A 20,196-nucleotide genomic window follows, 5' to 3' on the forward strand; every position below is an offset into this window, starting at 1 on the left:
ATTACCACCTATTGTAATATATCACCGAAAAACGGGCTTACTTTTTTTTGGTTTTTCAGCCTGATTCTCACGGCAGACTTAGTAATACGCTTTATGCTTTAAGTCTGGTCCTGCTTTTTTCTAGAAAATTTTAGCTATTTTTTCTTTTATTTTGCTAGCTTCTTAATCTTTTTGATTTTATTCCTTGCTTAGGAAAACAACAGAAAGTGTAGGGATGGAAAACCATTTTTTTTTCAGGTTGGAAATTCTTTGCAAAATTTAAATTTCTCGAAATTATTGTCGACCACGATCAAATTATTTTCCAAGCTCACCAAAAACACCCTAGGAACCCTATTTTGACAACAATGTCTCGCTGCATGCAAGTTTTTGAAAAAGAAAGTTCAATAGGCGCATTTTAGGAACTTTTCGTAGGGTTTTGCGCTCACACTCAAAACTAATATATATTGGTGCCAAAAGCTCCTTTAGAAAAATCTAATTGTCGATCAGCCGAAAATTCCTGTCGCAAAATAGTACTAAATGATTCGGTTTGAAAATAGTACTAAATTTTTTAATTTTTTGTCACACAAATATGACAAGTTTAAAATTGAACTTGAAATTTGAATTGAATACAATAAAATTTTAAATGTTGCTAGGCAAAGATATTTTACAGTTTCCCATGTATTTATTATCTTTTAGCTGATAGAATTCAGAGATGCGGAGTATGTAAATAGCTCTTTTTTTCAATTAATATGCAAAAATTTGGAGGTCAAGTCTCGACCTCGAAAGTATGTCAACCTTAATTTGTAAAAAAAACTTTTAAATACAAAATTAGAAAACTACTTACCTTTGGCGGTAATATGCAATGAGGGAAAACCCCCTGCTAATAAATCGAACTCATCATAACTGATTAAAGGCAACAAAATCGGTGACTCGAAACGGAGCCATGATAAACGTGGAGACAATTCGAACAAACAAATTGAACTCCATCATGAATTCATGAATGCGACGGGTGAAATTGGTATTAAAAATGAAGGTAGAGAAATGAAAAATTGTGTATTTTTTTTCGGTCACTGCAAGGCGGCAGGCGGTGCAGTAAATTGCCACCAAATTTAGTAGCCCATTAAAAGGCGGGGATTTTCTGTGCGCTAAGCTGGCCTTTAATTTTTAAGCCACTGTTTTGGGGCTGAAAAAAACGGGGACTGTGACTTTTTACACTGTCGATAGCCGCCTATAATTTCCGTTTTATTTTCCCCATAAATTATCAACTGCTGATTCTCCCGTCATTCCCTGCAAATACAAAATATTGTCATTTTTGAGGCCAAGATTACGTAATATAAGTTGCGCTAGCCTCAATGACATAATACTTGACCATCTTTTTGGAGGCGGACGTGATTCAAAAGGCTGAATTTTTTGGATATTCGTTGGAAAATAGGATAAGAGGGCGCGAAGGTTAAGGAGGAGCCTCATTTTTGCCCAACTTCACACCCGAATGGTCAGTGTACCGAAAAACCAATCGGGCTCATTGGACCGAATGAACAAAGCCGAAAAATTTTATTTTTCAAAAAATTTTCTATATTAGTTTTTTTTCATGTAGGGGAGCGGCGGATAAGTGATTATGTCTCCGCCTCTCAATCGAAGGGTCGGATGTTCGAGGCCCACCATGATCCGTGCTCGTTGCTTAAGGGAGAGGCAAAAATACCCAGCCTGTAATAAAATTGCATGTAGTTTTTAAGCAGGGTGCAACAGCGGTTCTTCGTGAAGAGCTGAACAGCTCGTATGTTGGTCCTTTCCCTTGTGGATAAACGTTCTTACTATGCAGCTTTGATGTTCCGACAAACGAGGAGTTTGAAAGGTCCATGGGTTAATGGTTAATAGTAGTTTTTCCGGCTTAGTTGCTGTTCGGTTTAAATGACCGCAGTGACTCCGACATTTCAAATCTCCCAAAAATCGCCACCTTTTCGCACTTCTCAATTCTTTTCATATATCTTTTCAAAGCATAATTTTGTTGCAGAAAACAAATAAAAACAACAATAAAAAATATACCAGTTAAATTCCGCCTACTTTTAATTTTTTTCGTTCTTTTTTGTGACGAAAATGGGGCCGCTAGGGCTTTCGATGAAATAAATATTTTAACGATTTTTATTGGAAGATTCGAAAGCAGACAATAACATGAAAGTGAAAATTTGATGTGATTCCAATTTTTTTTTTCAAATAAGAGTGCCGGCGGTGCAAGTAGCAACGAATGTTCCGATCACAAATGTCATTTTTAACAGCAAAAATTAAAGTTTATTTTTTAAAATAAAATTTCTAAATTTTAATTTCTCGAAACTTTTTTCAAAAAAAAAATACTTTTTGAAAATGAGGTGGTGAGTCCACAAATTGTGATATGCCTTCACAACATATGTTAACAAACCATGCATCATTATATTGGACTTTTCTCTAAGTTTAAATCTGATGCAAAACATTCCAGCAAATTTTTCTCATCAAACACGACTGTCACTTGAAACGGTTTTAATAAGACCATTCACTTCACCCTCTGATTTTTGAGGTAGTTTAAACTCACCAAAAAAAAACTCGTGCTATGTCATAGCTCCTCAAAACTCTTTTGAAAATGGAAAAACAAGTCAACAAAATGAAAAACTATAGATCCAAAATCGCAGAAAACTTTAATGAAACTTTTTTTTTAAAATGTTATTCTACTTTGAAAATGTCTTTTTACTCTTCTACTGAAAATGTTTTCATCCAGTAACTTACCAGCTCTGTGTCCTTTAAAGGCTCTAGAAATTAACATAAAAATTGAAAAATGTAAGCTCTCTCGGGAATTATACGATTAAGGGCAATAATTATGCAATCAGAGAACTTCATTCTTATGTCTTCAAAGCCTAGTGGAGCCATTTTGTTGATAGTGTTAGAAAATTGAACTGTCCCCGAGTTCAAAATGGTCTGAAAAGAAGACAAGTTATCAAGCAGCCAAAAGAAAATAGACATCAACACTGATTTTACTTTTTCATTGTGCTAGTTGGATCCCAATAAAAGTTTGGATTCAAATTTTTTAAACATAACCTTAAGCTAACCTATAAGTATAAGTTGAAAAAATTTAAACCACAATATTTAAACTACAATTATCTTGAAATTACGGAACCATAAAACTGTATTTAACAACCTTTTGTTTGCAAGAATGATAATTTCCGTGGGTTTATTTTGAAGGGTTTTTAGAAGGAAATGGAAATTTTTCCACGTACTTACTAACAAAAAGTAATGGCAGATTCTCTATATTTCTAATTCAGGGCGCCGGTTCATGTAATTATGGAAAATGATTCCTCAGAAACTTTTTTTCAATAACTGAGTTTTTCACTCGAAAACAATTGAAAGTCAGATCAAAAAATAACAAAGAATATCTACAGATATCAAGCATGATTTATTTAAGACAGGGAATTCAGGTCCAAGAAAAGTCAGTAAAAAGTGAAACATAATCAGCTGAAAATGCGTAAAACGGATGGATTTTATGTAGTAGCGGATTTTAGGAGTAGGCGAAGTGGACTTCCTTCCGGGCTAAGGTGTTCGAATCATCATTTGAACGTAACGGTCGAACGATGTCCGGTTTTCATCGCAACTTAAGACGGCCGAACGAAGGCTATGGTTGAACAAAGACAAGTCGTGGGTCGACAACCGTCGCTTCTGCCGATCCAAAGGGTTCCACCTTTGGTATTCCCCTTTTACACTTTTCAACGCTTTCATGAAATATGCGTAACAACGACTTTATTAACTAAGCATAAGAATTTTATGCATATTTTATGCCGTATTGCGATAACTGGTGGGGACAAAAGACAAGTCTAAAAAAGAAAACTCGCAAAAAACTCACCGCCTCAGTTGTACCAACGTGTTGCGAGCTTGCCAACAGAGGTTAGGACTTTGTGCGCCTTCTTTAAACCGAAACTCTATAATTATAACATTATTTAAAAACTTTGAGAGCTTTCGTTTTCCTTAAATTTTCCAGTTATTTTTTTGCGAATCATTGCAAGTTTTTACGATAACATTTCAAGCTAGCGTATCATTCTAATCTTTTTTTTTAAAAAAAATTGGGCGCTTTAGAGTGGTTGAGAAACACTTTTTACTGAGAAACACACACACACACACACACACACACACCGATAAGCACGCCAATTTCTAATTACAAACACCATTGGACTGAACTCGGTGAATATTCAGGAAAGTGACATGAGGAAGGGGAGGAGAGGGGGTTAGGCTTAACGGAAAATAAAAAATTGGGTAGGTTCACAACTCGCGTTAGCCTTGAGTAAAACAGAAGTTTTCCAAATAAAAGGGTAGAGACTCTAATCCATTATAATCCATCATGGTGAACATTAATGGATTGTGTTTGTCTGAACACAATCAGATACAAGGACGAAAAAAACAAATTTTTCTTGTCTAAAATTGCAATAAGATTGGATTATAATGACCATGAGATCGAAGTTATTTTCCCATGCTAATCTATTTTTAATCACGAAAATCAGTCGCGGGAAACAACACTTTCATGTCATAAGAAAAATCAAATTTTGTCTTGAAGGCATTTCGAGACAAAATTTGAAGCCTCGTTTGTTCGACTTGTTTACCCAGGCCCAATTTACTAACTTAAAACACGAAACGAAGCATGATTTGACTTAAAACGTTTTTGGAAATTTTTTACTGAACTTTTTTTTCGGTGTACAGTGTTTTGACTGCATTTTTTTTGCAAAACAAAAACTCATTATTTTCCCGAACAGCTGTTTTTAGTTTTTTGTTTTGAATTTTTTTTCATTGATTTTTGTTCAATAAATGAAAACTTTGAGCTACTATTTTATTTCATATAAAACCAAACAATTTCCCTTCCTTTCATACTATATTTATAATGCAGTTATAGTACAGTCAATTTGAAACAAGGACAGCCCGTTGCTGTGCAAGTGGCACAGAATGTTTCGAGCACATTCAAAAATAACTATACAAAAGGTTTTTCTTTTTTTTGATGTATTTTCAATTCATGCGAACTTTAAACATGCCTAAAAACTATAGAAAAAAAACCGAGATAATGATTTTAGCATAATCAACAGCATCTTTTTTCCAAAATGAATCAGAAAAATGCAAAAAAAAACGTTGAAGAAAATTTTTTAAAGTTTTTCATTTGTTTACACGATATTTTTTTTCAAGATATTTTTATTGCCAAGGAATTGGTAGCTGTAACTTTCAAAACAAACTTTTTTTTGTAAAATCAAGTATTTGAGCTGAAAAGGCCAATTTCCAAATTACTCGATCCCTAAAGCACTCTTGAAATTAAACTAAAAACCATTTTCCCCGCTATTGTGGCAACATTTTTGAAATGCTTTAAAGTCGTTCCGATCACGACTTGAAGAAATTCAATAAGATATATCAGTCAATCGATTCCGTTGATTACTTTTGGTATCTGCTTTTGCGTGGAAAAAAAAGAAAAAACATAAAATACCCGAACACACAATTCTTCCGTTTTTTGGATGGTCGGAACCATGACTTCAGTGCGACCCACTCCACAAGTTCATGGGCAACTGACGGAGTATACCAAAAAATCCTAAAAAATTGTAGCAGAAAAAAAAGCAAAAACAAAAACTGAATTTAGAGTGAAGTTTGTATAAAGTCATATTTAAGCGATGCATTTTTTTCAATTTTTTTCAAGTGTGCTAGCGAAAAAGTTAAAACGAGAAATACTGCCACTCAGGGGAATCCTACTTGAAATGTTTCAAAGGTACTATTTGGGGCCATCTTTTCATCCCGGAAAGTTTTGATTTAATTTATATCATAAATCAATTCCACTTCCAAGCCAGTGCAACAAAAAAACAATTTGGTGTTATTTGAAACTTTCTGAAGATTTCCTCTAATTTTTAGTTTAAATGACCATGTTTAGCAAAAAGCAGCCAATTTGAATTTAAAATTTAGAAAACTCATAAAAAAGTTTTGAACGGATGATGGAAAAGAAAATTTTCTGGTTTCTTTGTTCTGATTAAGATTAGGTGGAAACAATTTTTGAAGTTTAGAAAAAAACTATCAACGATAAGGTAGCGATGTTTCATCGCCGAACAAAAATGTCTTTTAGCGCTCATTCATCAATGAAACGTCTCATCTTTGATAGTGAGTTATAATCTAAGAACTTTATTAAATGATTTATTATAAGCTTAGAATCTATCTAAGAAAGCTGAATCTTTGTTGAAACTGTTCATAAAAATTCATTCTCAATGAACTATCGATGACTTTCTGTGAACATTCAACTGGAGACGGCATACTATCGTCTTATAAAAGGAAGTGAAACAAGTTTCCACGGTGAAACGAGGTGTCAGTTTTTGTTGGACTTACTTTTACTGGAAACAAAAAACCAAAAAATAAAAAAATTGCATGTCAGTTTTTTATTCTTTTGTTTCCAAGATTTTTTATCTGGAACAATTTTTTGATGGTTGAAAAAATAAAATTGCGTACCTGAATTATGAGAAGCAAAAACCCTCGATTTGAAGTTACTATCCACACCCTGATGTTTGATAGCCACAGAGTTTGACCGTTTTTTCTCATAACGCTAATTTGTCGCTGTCCAAAAACGATTAGGATGTTTGAATGATGTAAATTATTAATGAATAAATCAAAAATAATTCATTTGAGTTTTCTGGCCAATTTTTGCAAATTCTGACCATAATGTGAATATAAAAAATCAAAAACTTAGTTTTTATTGATCTGTACAATCTAGCAGATGAATCTGCGTTTATGGTAATCTGCTGCATGAATAATTAAGGCATAGGTTGTGTGTGTGTTTGTGTGTGTGTTATAGATAATATGTGTCTGCTACCCATACTGTTCTTAAAAATAAACAAAAACTAGTTTTCATGAAAGATTCATTAATGAAATTCAAATAAAACAAATAAAACAGTTGTAACACAGAATGAAATTATATAGAAGAGGTCAATGCGAACGAGTGACCAAAAATACGCAAAAAAACGGAAACGAAAAAAACTGAGAGGAAAGAGAACTCAAAAGCAGTCCTAAAAGACATTAAATTAACTTTTTTTTTCTAAAAGACTAGAAGTTCTAAAGACCTTAGAGGTTATAAATTACACAAGGAATCAAACAAAAACGAATCGTCGATGATTTTTTTTAAAACCTGGCTAGCAGCGCTGCAAGTTGCACTGACGGTTTGATAGCTCCAGCCAGGCCCTATTTTTAAATGATAATTGTCAATTTTTTGATGAAACGATTTTTAAACAAAAAATAACATAACTTTTGATGAAACAGACAATTAAGTTAATTATTTAATTTTTCAGTCACAGCCCGTCAATTGACAAAAAACCAATTCAAATTGGTTTTTCAGAATTAATTTATTGGAAATGGAACCAATGAATTGAAAAATAATGTAAACTTCTTGTGAATTTCCTTAGCACGGTCAAAGCTTGAGTTATAAATTCCATCCCGGACAGTTTTTTGTTTAAAAATTTAAAACGGAAATATCTAACCATCTTCCTTCTTCAAGATTGTTAAGTAGATTGAATCAGTGAAAAAATTTACCAATTAGAATTTTTGCTAGAAAGCACTTTTGCTATTTTACTGCTTTTATTTATTGGGGTGTACATTTTGTAACAGATACCACAGGGGGATTTGTTATGTAGATCCAAACACTATTATATATCATTCAGAAAAAAATTGATTTTATCACAATCTTTCAAAAAAATATTATGGAATCCATCTTCAAAGAGCACTTCATTTTGAAGAGACAAACTTATGAGAACTTCTCAATTGAAAAGAAACTAATTGCAAATAAAAACATCCATTCTCAAAAACATCTATTCTCACAAAATTTCAAAACAAATCAAGTAATTCAAATAAGAGAGAAAAAACACAAATATTGTGAAGGGTCAATTGTTTTTTTTTTGTTCCGACAATTTGATAAATGAGCATGAATGTTGTATTCGGTTGTATTTTATTTTTTATTTTTTCTTCTAGTTTTCCACACAAAATCAAGTAAAAAAAACAATCATCGGAAAGAGTTGAGTGATTTACCAAAACGAAACTCTTTCATTCGAGTGATTCATTTCATAGTGATTTGGTCAATTTGAAAAAAGTTAAAGGTTTTCTCAATATAGAGAAAAACTGGTTTAAAAGTTTGATTTTGATTTCAATTTTGAGAGAAAAAGCGAGCAAGCAGGCTAGCAACAGCCTAATTATATTTAATTTAGGTTTTTAAACTTTAGCGTTAGGCAAATAAAACAAACTTTTGGAGTTTATAGAAACAAAATTTGTGTCAATTATGCTTTAAATAAATTTTACGCCGATTTTTTATCACACCACGCAGAAAAAACAGTAATTTGAAGAAAAAAAACTTTATGAATTGTTTGTGAGACCATGGTCGGAACATTCTGTGCTACTTGCACAGTAAACGGTTTTCCTTGTTTTATTTTGAATTTTTCCGAATACTTTTCTTTTGATCCAAAGTTTGGTTTTTAACAATTTTTGCTATTCTGTCGCAATTGAAAGTCAACGTGGATTAAGCGTTACATCTTATTCGAACTCTTGCAGACACCGGACTGACCACTCACACAGAAAACTCTGGCCATACAATTCCATGGAGCTTATGAAAAAACGCTAGTAATTAGTCATACACTTGAAGTAATACCTTGTTTTGAGGAAATATAAACCTTTGTGTTAAAATAAATCTTCAAAAATGAGCAAAAATTAGTTCAGTTAAAAAACTGTTCCAAATTTGACCAGATAAATGAGAGCAGACATTGACATTTGATTTTGTTTGAAAATTGACGAGCGTTTTGGCCTACTTTATAAGCCAAAACATATAAGTTTACCTCATCTTTTTTGGTACATGTTTTTACCTTTAACGTACCCAACTGCTCGTAATTTTCAAAAAAAAATCAATTATCAATGTCTGCTTTCATTTATCTGGTCGAATTCTATTATTATTTTTATTTTGATTGCAACCAAACATTTCGACTAGTTAAGGGTTTCACAAAACTTATAACGGTAAAAAACACTACTTGAATTTTCTGGCGCCAGACTGTAACATATCAGGCAAGTTTCTCATTTTAAGTTTTACCGACTACATGGCATCAGGTGCGGATCTAGGATTTTCTCGAAGGGGGGGGGTCGATTTTTCACTTTTTAGAAAATTATGACCAAAAATATGCGTTTTTTTGGCGCGCCCTCCTCCTTAAAGTAAGTATATATTGGCGCCTTTAGAAAATTTTTAGGGTCCGTCACCAATTTTGGATATCTCAAAATAGTACAAAGGGGGACCTTTGGGTCGGTAGGGGGTCGAATCCCTGAAAAATAAGGCGTCCGCCCTCCTCCTAAATCCGCCTCTGCATGGCATTCTGAACTATGAGTATCTATTATGGTTATCTTTTACTGTGTTTGCTCAATCACCAATTTTGGAAAAATTTTTCTCGGTCGCGTTTTTATGTCCGGTGATTGAATTAAGTTTAGCTGATCGAAATGGTGGCGTGGCACACATAAGTTTAATTTTTATTCCAAGTAAGAATTTTTCGATCAATATCAGTAACTGCTAGATTTTTAAAGTAGGAAAATCTTTTTTCGCTAATTAGAAAAACCGGCTGAATTCCAGGTGTTCGATATAACATTTTTTTAGAGAAAGTCAAACAGATAGCTTTTAATCCACCAAACTTTCTAAGACTAGTGGATAATAGCGAAAAAAAAGGATTTAAGTTTTTAATAATTAAATGACTATTAACCTCAACAAAAATTATGCTTGTCACATACTTTTAGGATAAAATCTTTTTCGATTTTTTTCCTAAATTTCCCTAAATTTTTGACAAGGTTGATTGCATCGCGTTGTTTAAAAGTATGGTGTCATAGTATCTAAATTAGTTCATCTTTCGAGTACAGTTTCATTCTAGTTGTTGCTATTTAATTTATCTATCTGTCTGGCGCTAACTAGTATTTAACCTTCGGAGTTGTCTGTCACCTTTGGTTGACCGCTTATTAATTGTCTCCGACTAACTTTCTAACTTACGGTTACTCAACTTATTGGATCAATTAACTTATCGAAACTGTACTTTCTCATGGCGCAGCCAACAGGCCAAAGTGGGGGGAAAAACTCACTGGGGATTACATCGTTTTGGCGCTCAACGTTCGCAGAGCCACCAATGCTATGGGAGTTTTGGCTTAACCGATTTCAATGGGGGATGGTGGCCAAATACAGTATTAACCCGAGGAACTTTTACTATGCCAGTACGTTAACAGCAGCGCAGGTTACTGCACTACCGGAGGAGGTAGACGGGAAAGGTCGAGTGACGTCGGAGCAAACTCTAATCTCGAACTTGTACTTGTGAGACCATGGTCGGAACATTCTGTGCTACTTGCACAGTAAACGGTTTTCCTTGTTTTATTTTGAATTTTTCCGAATACTTTTCTTTTGATCCAAAGTTTGGTTTTTAACAATTTTTGCTATTCTGTCGCAATTGAAAGTCAACGTGGATTAAGCGTTACATCATATTCGAACTCTTGCAGACACCGGACTGACCACTCACACAGAAAACTCTGGCCATACAATTCCATGGAGCTTATGAAAAAACGCTAGTAATTAGTCATACACTTGAAGTAATACCTTGTTTTGAGGAAATATAAACCTTTGTGTTAAAATAAATCTTCAAAAATGAGCAAAAATTAGTTCAGTTAAAAAACTGTTCCAAATTTGACCAGATAAATGAGAGCAGACATTGACATTCGATTTTGTTTGAAAATTGACGAGCGTTTTGGCCTACTTTATAAGCCAAAACATATAAGTTTACCTCATCTTTTTTGGTACATGTTTTTACCTTTAACGTACCCAACTGCTCGTAATTTTCAAAAAAAAAATCAATTATCATTTTGACAAGGTTGATTGCATCGCGTTGTTTAAAAGTATGGTGTCATAGTATCTAAATTAGTTCATCTTTCGAGTACAGTTTCATTCTAGTTGTTGCTATTTAATTTATCTATCTGTCTGGCGCTAACTAGTATTTAACCTTCGGAGTTGTCTGTCACCTTTGGTTGACCGCTTATTAATTGTCTCCGACTAACTTTCTAACTTACGGTTACTCAACTTATTGGATCAATTAACCTATCGAAACTGTACTTTCTCATGGCGCAGCCAACAGGCCAAAGTGGGGGGGAAAACTCACTGGGGATTACATCGTTTTGGCGCTCAACGTTCGCAGAGCCACCAATGCTATGGGAGTTTTGGCTTAACCGATTTCAATGGGGGATGGTGGCCAAATACAGTATTAACCCGAGGAACTTTTACTATGCCAGCACGTTAACAGCAGCGCAGGTTACTGCACTACCGGAGGAGGTAGACGGGAAAGGTCGAGTGACGTCGGAGCAAACTCTAATCTCGAACTTGTACTTTTGCCTGGGGGAGAAAGGACAGGGTGAATTGCATAAAGAGGAGGCCACATCTGGAATTATCTACAACCCCGTATTCTAGGGTATTAGATGCTATAGAAACGGAGTTTAAGAAAGAACGGAATAAAACCTATGAAACATTCCAATTATTGGCACGAAAAAAACACATTAGAGAATCCTTGGAACAGTTTCAGTCAGTGTTAAGCGGACGGGCCACCCAATGCACTTTTGGAACGTTGGAGACCAGAATTTTGCGGGATGTATTCAATGTGAACATGAATAATAGAGAGGCCCAGAACGAGCTATGCCGTTCGACAAAGACACCGTATTGCGTTGTCATACGAACGTGGATATAAGTATGCTAAATCATATGGATCGGCAACCGGGGGAGCAACAACCAGTGGCACCACCGGTGGAACTGGAGCGTTTTAAATAAAAACGGAACCGGTGGGGACAATCCGAGGAGGATATCGAAACAATAGACAGCGCAGCCGTGGATCGTTCAGAGGACGAGCAGAGATGAGAGGGGGAGCATCTAAAAGGTGCTATAATTGCGACCAACCCAATTTTACTCAGGAGCGTCTCACTAGATGTCCAGCCAAGAATGCGACTTGTAATTTCTGCCGAAAGACGTGACATTACGAGAGAACTTGTCGGGGAAAGCGGAATAACCTGGGAAGATCGGCGGTGGGATTAATCCAAAATCAGGAGGATGTGGATGCCAGTGAGATAAGCGACGCTGAGGATACCTATTTGCAATATGAGATTTCAGTCGGATGGGTTAATACACCGGAAAAGAGGCAACGATCGTGGGATTTGGACAGCTCAGGAGACTATGTAGTAATGGCTATCAAATCTCGGAGGGAAACTGAATTGAAAGTGGCCGGCGCTCGACTACCAATTAATATAAATGGTAGGCAAACGAACGTCTGGATAGATAGCAGATCACCGATCTCAAAATTCACAGTTGGAGAGCTGAAACGGACGTTGGGCATCGCTGGCGTAAATGTGAAGGCGCCAGCACCGGAGGACGACGAGTTCAGAGATCACGGAAACAATCCTTTACGGCTGCTAGGAATGATGAACGTATCATTGGAGACGAACGGATGGGTGACTAATGCGAACATCAAAGTAATAGGAGGAAACAGACCGTCGATTATTGGGAGAGAACTAATGCCAAATCTGGGATTGCAGATAGTGCAGAGAACACCGGAAGAGAAGGTGATGTCGGTCCAAGGAGAACAACCGGGGGCGGAAACAACAAGAGAGGACGACTCATTAGATCCCTGGCAGACTTATTTCAGTGAGCAATTTAACAATCGTTTTCATAGAGTCGGAAAAATTAAGAATTATAAGGTACACGCGGAATTTTTTGAAACGCTAACGCCGATTCAACAAAAAGGACGGAGAGTGCCGATCACATTGCAAGATAAGGTTGCACAGGAAATTAGTAAATTTTGCAGCAAGGGCACATCGAAAAACCGGAAGAATATTCGGATGAGTACTTTGTCTCTCCGATTGTAATAACAGTGAAAAAGGATGGATCAGTAAAATTAGCGCTAGAATCCAGGGAGCTAAGCAAACAAGTCCACAAGAATATATATCAACTGCCTGATATTGAAGAGCTCATGGATGCTGTAGGACAAACGATAGGCGAACGAAAACCAGGGGAAGTATACTTTTATACTTTTCTACAATGGACCTTACGCATGCGTAAGGTCAACTACCACTTAGTCCGAAAACAAGCGTCCAATGCAATTTTTTGCTTGTGGGAGGAAAATTATTGGGCACGTATCGTTTTTGAACGGGGTTTTACGGCCCACAACCATGCCAGCGGAATTCCAAAGAGTAATGGAAACAATCCTCTCGGAATTTCCACCGGGACACGCATTCATTGATGACATCTTGGTTGTCACCAAAGGCACTGAAAATTGAGCACATCTCGGCGGTCGAGAAAATTTTGCGGAAGTTAGATCGAGAAAATGTATCGCCTAAACTTACTAAATGCCAATTTGCGCGGAAAGAATGGGAATGGTTGGGGGCATAAAAGAACTTGCACCGGAATTACGCCGCTAATCCGAAAAACGGAACCGATCGAATCGTTAAAAGCACCTAAAACGGTGTCGCAGCTAAAATCTTTTATGGGCTCCATTCACAGCCTACACAAATACCTCCCAGCACTCGACGAATCGTCAGACTCGTTACGCCCTTTATTAAGCAGAAAAAATGAATATAATTGGATTAGTGAGTGTCAGATATCAATCGAGAATCTAAAAAATCAGGTGGCCAACATAGTGGAATTTTGGCATTTTGATATACACCGTGACACAAGAATTTTCTGTGACGCTAGTCATAACAGACTCGGTGCAGTTCTTGAATAACTAAATTCCGACGGCTGGAGGCCGATATCCTTCGCATCCCGGGATTTAAACGAGGCGGAGAAAAAATACTCTACAAACGAATTAGAGAAGCTTGCAGTTGTGTGTAGGGCGGGGTAATTCCGAAACTATGTGTTGGGGAGAAATTTTTTTAAACGTTACGGACCATAAAATTCTTGTATCGTTGCTAAATGGGGTACAACAAAAAGAACAAGACGATGTTTTGTAGATTAACCAGATGGTTAGATTGTCTTATACCGTTCGATTTTCAAGTGGAGCACAAAACCGGAGCAAAAACTGGTTTCACAGATTATCTATCGAGGCACCCATAGATAATTTACTCAAATTCAAGTATAACAATTCAACATTCAAAATCTAATCTAATTATGGAACAGAAGATCAGAAAATTATTGGAACGTTACCCCAGCATTAGTAGTAGCAATGAAATAGAGGAGATCGACCAGGATATGCAAGCAGTCACCACAGAAGTCCGGAGCACTAAGAGTAGCACCATTATTTCCATTCTTTCTGTTTATCCCGTCTAAACTTATCCACCGGTTAATCCGGAAAGTCGCGTTATGTCGGTTATTCCGAGAAATTGCAAAGTCGTTAGTAAACAAACCGCCCTTCTAAAACTGTTTAATCTTCGGTTTATCGAATCGCAGTATAGTTCAGATCCTCAACTCCAAGCAATCATTGAAATGATTAAGTGCAACGACCCATATTTACACACCAAAATTGCAGCATAAGTAAATGCTATGCCCAGTATACTCAGGATTTTCATGTGAAAGACGGATTCTTATGGGTGGATGAGAGACTAGTCATTCCAAACACCTTGCAAGCGGCGGTGAATAACAGATCGCACTATTATCACCATGGGAAATCGAGTATGTATGACGCGGCCAAAGACATCTGCTACCAGTACATGTTCCGCAGCTTAGCGACAATCGCAGAAAATTGTCAAGAATGCACATTAGCTGGTAAGAATATGAAAAACTTGTGTTCAAAGGGGATGTAGGGAGAGTACTTGAGCCCAAAGAACCAAATGAATTTGTGCAATTAGACTTTTGGGGGCCAATTAATTATTTAAAGGAATCCAAAAAGTATGTTCTGGTGGCCGTGGATCGGTTTTCTCTTTGGCCATCGGCTATAGTGTGTAATTCAAATCGATCGGACAAAATCGTAAAATTTTTAAAAGCATACATCATCGCCCACGGAGTTCCGCGTCAGATCCGAGTTGACCAGGGAACGAACTTTATGTCCAAGGAGGTTCGTGCCCTCTGTCATAAAGAAGGAATTGAAATGCTTACCTCGCCACTTAATGATCATCGGGCAACAGGGTGCGTTGAGCGGACAATTGGCAGCATCACGAATTCAGTACTAACGTATGCGCGGGAGGAAAAACCGGAACCCTTGGATCGGATGGTTGAAAGGGCCCTCGGTGCCTTGAGATTCACCAAAAACGCCACCCTGAACATAACACCGTTTGGAGAGCACCACGGTCGGGAAGCTAAAACGGTCCTCAGGAACTTGACCAAAAAGCCATCATTAAGGAATCTAAATTGGAAAATCTAATACGCTCAAAATCTGCCTGATTAGATGATTGAGACCCAAACACCCAAGCGATAACAGAACCGATGAACACGAACTAGGGAGTCCGATCTGATACGGAATATGATGTGAATAACAGGCGCCACCCAATGAGACTGGCTGATGACCGGATTACTTATCAGGACGATGAACCTGGGATTGTTCGGACCAGTGTTAGTAATGCAGAGGACTGGAGAGCGAAATCTGAATAGGTATAAACCATTGAAATCCAGCATAATAAATCAGAAGGAACATACTATTAAATTGAATGATGGTGCTGTGCTTAGAAAATCGGGAGTAGCACTCAAACGGACGACTATTCAGAAGAAGAGGACGCCGGGCCAAATCGCTGCCCCACCCCCGCCGTGGGATCTTAAACGGAAGTTATTGGCAAACCAACCGAGCAGCTCAAAAGGCACCGCGTGAACCTACCAACGCACCGTAGGAAAACTATCTAAATTCCAAATCAGGGACAATGTGGAGGATTCAGAATCGGACGAGGAGGACTATTTATCGCTGGAAACGACAAGACAAGCTATCGAAACGACAAATGAGGGAAACCCGGGAGCGGATCTTGAAGGGGAGAGACAGGGAACGTCTAGTGCGGGACAAGATCAAGTACCGACAGAAACGATAACGATTCGACCGAGCGATTACGAGACGGCGACGGAGTATACGATTGCACGAAAAACGGAAATCAAGAGATCAACCGGAGGAAAGAAGACACCACGGGAAGTACACCACAGGAGACGGAGCGCGAAGTAGCACAAAATCCACAAACTGGAGGGAAAAAGCGGGGCAGGAAACAACGACTTGTTTCATATTCAAGCCAAGATTCGGCGAGCTCATTGGACGAGACCAGCTCAAGGCGGTTGGGCAGAAAGCGCACAGCAGTGACCAAGATGGGGGCAGTCATGATTGACAACATTCAAAAAGCAGAAAAATCAGGAACAAAATAAAGAAGAGGAAAAACATAAGAAACAAAACTTAAAACATTCTAACGTCCAGGGAGAGGGCATGCCGTGAAGCGGCAAAAACTCAACTGTTTAAGTTTAAATGTGGTCGCAGTTAATAAACAAAAACTCTAGTAAAGACTCGTCGTTAACTTTATTTCATTCATACAACAACATTTCATTGAGTACTTAAATTAAGTCATCACTTCTTACAAGAAAGGGAATGTCATAGTATCTAAATTAGTTCATCTTCGAGTCCAGTCACAGTTTCATTCTAGTTGCTGCTATTTAATTTATCTATCTGTCTGGCGCTAACTAGTATTTAACCTTCGGAGTTGTCTGTCACCTTTGGTTGACCGCCAATTCATTGTCTCCGACTAACTTTCTAACTTACAGTTACTAAAATTATTGGATCAATTAACTTATCGAAACCGCACTTTCTCAATGGCTAATCATCTTTTCAGTCATAGAAAAAACATTATATCAATATGCAAAAAAAATGGTTAATTTTATCGGATAAAGCTTTCTGCATATTCAATTAATTGTTTGGCTTCATTTAATTGTGGTTTTTCGATTTTGCCTCGTTGGATTAAAACAAAAAAAAATTTGTTGCTGACTGGTATCAAAAAAGCACACAATAGTGTATGTTAAAAATATACATTTTAACTTTTTTCAAGAGTTTTCTATATTATGGTGGAGTGTAATTAAGACATATTTGAGTTGAAGTAAACGCTTTCCATAATTTTGAAAAAAATTTATTCAACGAAAGTTTCATAAACAGATAAAAATCCGATTAGAAAATGTTTCAAACTTGTTTCGAACACAGCATAAAAAGGTCAAGATGACACAAGATAAAAAGGTCAAGATAAAAAGGTCAAGATATAAAGAGGTCAAGATAAAAAGATGATAACACATATTTCCGCCTTGTAATATGCATGGGACCAATCATTAAAAAACATTACGTTATTGTAATTTTTTAGATCTCTTTTTTTGGTCAAAAAACCAATAAAAGTTTCTAGAGGCGCCTTAGGCCGTACAATTGTTATAATAAGGAAGTGCCCGCCTCAAAAATGCCAATAAGTGTCAGTTTTTGGATTTTTTTCAAAAACTTTCGAGAAAAACCCTCAAAGAGATTGTTTTTTCTTTCTTTTTCTCAGAAATTGGTTTAAGCAAATAGACAAAAGAGTTTTTTAGGCATCAGTAATTCAGTCAGCCCCTCGAGAAAATTATAGTTCCGCCCGTGCAGAAAAAAAACTTTCTAAAAGCTATTAACCATCCCTCAGTTTTAGTAAAAATAACTTTTTTGCAGGTTCAATCTTTGGATTTTGGGCACAGCTAATGTTTAAGCATCTTTAATAGAACTGAACGTTTTTGAGAATCAGATAAGTGTGTAAATGTTTTTTTAATGCTATAACAAAAATAATGCTTTTTCTTGAAAGTAAAATGAAAAGGAAAACTGTTTACCGTGCGGAAAGTGTTTCTTTTGAAATATAAACATCAACGCGTGTTGCATCAAAACGGATAATAAATAAACGTTGAACCATTGAAAGACAAGCTTTTCTAAAATAAATAAATAATTTTTTCAATGGTTTGAATAAAATGGCAAGAATGGTATAAAAACTGTGAGGACATAATATAAAAACGCCAGCGCCAAAATAATTTCAAGAGAGAATGTTAATTATTTTATAGACAACGCCAAATAATGTCAGAACTTAACCTACCACTGAGCTTTAGTAGAATTATAAGTCAAATTCCGATACAAAAGGTTCATTTTGGTATGGTCAATTTGTTGCAAAAAATGCTGGCTCTTTTCATGTTTTCTTGCAACCTGGTACCGTCTTTGAACAAAAATAGGGACGGACCAGAAAAACTGGAGCTGCTAAAAAGATTAAGCAAAATATAATACAGGACACCGAGTTTTTATCTACATGTTATGTTCAGATTTCATCCCGTTTTTTAAGCTTTGCCGAAATCTGTTTTAAGGAAATCTTCATTTTTTTTAACAGAAGAAGCTTTGATTTTATTTGATAGTTTTTCAATCGTGTTGGAGTTAAATTTTCCGGAACGATTATTGTCAATGCAATCACACACTGATTAGCCACCTTTGAAATATCAGCAAAAAGCACACCTATTGAAAAAACAGAGCCGGCTGAACCGGTAAAAAAACAGAGTAAGTGAAAAACACTGTGGTGAAATAAATATGCGCCAAAAATTGAGTTGTATATAGCAAATCAGACCGTAGCCACAGCATCTGAATTTGGCATCGTATTACCACCCTAAATTTTTGATAAATCATACGTAACTAACTCTAACATAACTACAAGTAATAAAAAATAGTAGATTTTTCTTTAAACTCTTACACATGGAGTGATAAATTCACTTAAGTATACCAATTCGAGATTAAATTTTCTAATGGATAGTTGCACACTCATTCCAGTTGTATGTACGAAAATTGGAATTCGGGGTCTTTTTTCAAAAAAATAGCAATGGTGCAAAAACGGGTGACGTATTTACATTTTCCGGCTGGCTTAGCGGGCGGACTAGAAAAAGAGAAAATAATATGAAGGTATATAAAACTACAAGAGCTGGAAAGAGTCATAGTGGGTTTAGAAAGGTGTATTTAGTCTACGTCATTGATGTCATCGGTTGTTTCTTATGCCATTGGTTATTATTTGAGATCGTCCAAGCTAATATAACTGATTTGAAAATAATCGAGGGGCTTTTTGTTCAACAAGTCAACCTTGAATTGAAACAATAAGAGGTAAGAATCCAAAAGACTTGAGCCTGGGGCTAACTCCGACACAGCGTTGGTAAAAAGTTTTCTCAAGGGATATGGATTTTTAAACTAATTTTCAGGGATTCGACCCCTGATTTTCTAAACGGTTCTCTTTTTGGTTAAATTTTACGACACATCTGGCTGACTGAGCCTTCGGCGCCATCATGTACTAATTTTTACGTCATTTTTTCAACAATTTGGTCAAAACCTTCCAAAAACATTTCCAAATTGCCGAATTTCCGAATTTTTTAAACAGCAGGCAAAAATTTCCGTTTTTGAGTACTCGTTATTTGGAAGGTTTTGAAAAAAGTGTTTAAGAAGCTACAAGAAACAGTGTTTTTTCGGCGCGCGCTCTTCCTGAAAATTAATACATTTTGGTCAGCAATATAAACAAAAGAGGAACCGTTTAGAAACTCAGGGGACCGAATCCTGAAACCCCCCTTAAAGCGACTACTGCTATCGACGCTTTTCATTTTTTTCTTTTTCTACAGTTTTGGTGATAAAGCGATTATATTGCTGGTTAACTGCCCTAGTTTTTAGTGAAGTTTTTTTCTTGTTGTAGCAGTAGAACCAAAATTAGTTACTTCCAGACCATCGCAATCGAAATTCAGTGTTTCCAAGTTTTGCAGAACGAGGTGACACAAAAAAGTTAACCGCGACCGGCGCGACCAAAGAAAAACGTAACCATGCTATGGAAAAAATGATCGTCAGACATTTTTATACAATTGCATAGACTACAAATGAGAAACAATAACTTTTTTCCTCAGCTTTGGATTTTTTGTTTGAGACAAAAAAAAGCTTATCATACAATTTTCATTAGAGAAGTTAAGTTCTATGATAAAAGAGGCATAAACTTCAGAAAAAAGGCAAAAAATTTAATTTTTTTTAAATTTTCTTTAATTTTTTTCAGACAATAAATACGAAGGATTTTTGTTGGCGTAGAAAAAAATGCTTTTCAAGCATTTTTTCATATGGTGGTCAACCCGGGCAAAAGTGGACTTAAAATCAGTATTTTTTTTTAATTGAAACAGCTTATCTGCTTTTTTTGGAATCCGAATCACCTATTAAATAGCTTCATTAGAATAGGAACCTACAAAATTTTACCCCCAACAAAATTTTTTAA

At 36.2% G+C, this 20,196-nt stretch overlaps 1 protein-coding gene across 4 annotated transcripts in view; it reads right to left on the bottom strand.

The window, feature by feature from the left end:
- The window catches only part of LOC134848310 (uncharacterized), a 44,752-nt gene extending 26,311 nt beyond the window's left edge, over nt 1-18,441 (bottom strand). Inside the window, exons 1-2 of one of the 4 annotated variants that reach the window (XM_063865707.1) lie at nt 6,457-6,768; nt 824-1,266 (exon numbers count right to left, since the gene is read on the bottom strand). The gene's annotated coding sequence lies outside the window, so the exon portion shown is untranslated. Of the gene's footprint in view, nt 1-823; nt 1,267-6,456; nt 6,769-17,761 lie in introns of those variants that run through there. The other 3 variants (XM_063865708.1, XM_063865704.1, XM_063865705.1) reach the window with 3 other exon arrangements.
- Between the last annotated feature and the right edge of the window lie 1,755 nt (nt 18,442-20,196).

Source organism: Symsagittifera roscoffensis, chromosome 6 (genome assembly GCF_963678635.1).
Source record: "Symsagittifera roscoffensis chromosome 6, txSymRosc1.1, whole genome shotgun sequence".
Classification (NCBI taxonomy): Eukaryota; Metazoa; Xenacoelomorpha; order Acoela; family Convolutidae; genus Symsagittifera; species Symsagittifera roscoffensis.